Raw genomic sequence first — 2,011 nt, forward strand, 5'->3', positions numbered from 1 at the left:
ACATTACTTTACCAACAAAGGTCCATCTAGTCAAAGCTATGGTTTTTCCAGTAGTCATGTATGGATGTGAGAGTTGGACTATAAAGAAAGTTGAGTGCCAAAGAATTGATGCTCTTGAACTGTGTTGTTGGAGAAGACTCTTGAGAGTCCTTTGGACTGCAAGGAGATCCAACCAGTCCATCTTAAAGGGAATCAGTCCTGAATATTCATTGGAAGGACTGATGCTGAAGCTGAAACTTCAATACTTTGGCCATCTGATGTGAAGAACTGACCCATTGGAAAAGATTGAAGGTGGGAGGAGAAGGGGACAACAGAGGATGAGATGGTTGGTTGGCATCACTGATGCAATGGACTTGAGTTTGAGTAGGCTCCAGGAGTTGGTGATGGACAAAGAAGCCTAGCGTTTTGCAGTCCATGAGGTCACAAAGAGTCAGACACAACTGAGTGACTGAACTGAACTGAACTGAATCAGGGAATCCATAATTCATAATTATATCGATAATATTCCCAAGGTTTATTTCCTTAATAAAGACATAATGCCTTGAAGCACTTGACCAACTTCTGAAGTGTAATTCTAACCCTCTAAAATGGTGAGAAATTTGTCCTTTAATTGTAAATTTTCAGAAGAAAGAAGAAAATCTTTAAGCTCCATAATAAAATTTTTGATGAAATATTCATCAAGTTTCATAGCGATGGCAGAACATAAATGTGTTTTCCTAATAAAATAATCAGGATAGCAGACAGATGATTCAATGTGACAAAAAACTAGAGAGAGAATAATTTCATATTTTAATCTGTTAGAGAAATATTAAAAGAGTGAAAGGCAATCTGTAGCTCAGAATTAACCTTCAGATGTGTTCAATACTCTTTGAATACAGAATAGTTTTCTAATTGCATTCTTCATGTCCTTTTTCTCAGACTATAGATGATAGGATTAAAGATTGGGGTAAGAAGAGTAAACATCAGTGCAATGGCTGTGTCCAAAATGGATAAGTGGCATTGAAACACATGTACATGAGGGACACACTGCCAAAAAATATCAGGAAAACTGTGAGATGGCCTGCATAGATACAAAAAGACTTTTGTTGACCTTCAACAGAAGGAATCTTCAGGATCATGGTGATAATTCTAGAGTAATGATGATGGCTGCAGCATGGATTATATCTTCAATCAGAATCATGGATGTGTCTGTGCAGGCCAGGCTTAGAACTGGGACCAAGTCACAGAAGATTGGATGGATTTGACTGAGATCACAGAAAGGCTATGTTAAAATCATTACAATCTGAGGAAGCAGGATGAAGAAGCCAAAGATACAGGAGCCTACAGAAAGCAGAGCGCAAAGACGGGCAGTCATGATCATTTGATAGTGAAGAGGGTTGCAGATTATAACATATCTGTCAATGGCCATGATGATTAGCAAGATTCCCTCTGAATTTCCAAGTGAAAGGAAGAAATACATCTGCAAGAGGCAGCCAGTAATAGAGATCGTCCTTTATTTCACTGATGAGATTGGAGAGCATCTTGGGAATGATGGCTGTGATATACCAGATTCCAGAAAGGAAAAGATACTGATGAAATTATACATGGGATCGTGGAGCTGGGTATCCAGCCTTACTGCAAAAAGATCAGTAGATTTCCCATGACAATAAAAATATAGATGAAAAGTAAAGGAAAGAAATACTGAAGACTACCTTCCTGGATCTGAGGAAAGTCAGTGATGACAAATTCAGTCACTGCTGATAGGTCCATATCCCCAGCAGAACTACCTGTGAATAAAGGAAAGGGTACACAACAGCTCAAGGAGATCAAACCAATCAGTCCTAAAGGAAATCAACCCTGAAGGACTGATGCTGAAGCTGAAGCTCCAGTACTTTGGCCACCTGATGCAATGAGTCAACTCATTGGAAAAGACTCTGTTGCTAGGAAAGACTGAAGGCCACAGGAGAAGGGAACTACAGAGGATGAGATGGTTGGATGGCATCACCAACTCAAAGGACATGAGTTTGAGCAA

General features: G+C 39.4%; 1 pseudogene; it reads right to left on the reverse strand.

The window, feature by feature from the left end:
* Nucleotides 1-841: 841 nt before the first annotated feature.
* LOC129540441 (olfactory receptor 6K3-like) lies at nucleotides 842-1,794 on the reverse strand (annotated as a pseudogene).
* Between the last annotated feature and the right edge of the window lie 217 nt (nucleotides 1,795-2,011).

The sequence above is a fragment of the Moschus berezovskii genome, chromosome 4 (genome assembly GCF_049115385.1).
Source record: "Moschus berezovskii isolate FMDL1 chromosome 4, NW_MosBer_1.0, whole genome shotgun sequence".
Classification (NCBI taxonomy): Eukaryota; Metazoa; Chordata; class Mammalia; order Artiodactyla; family Moschidae; genus Moschus; species Moschus berezovskii.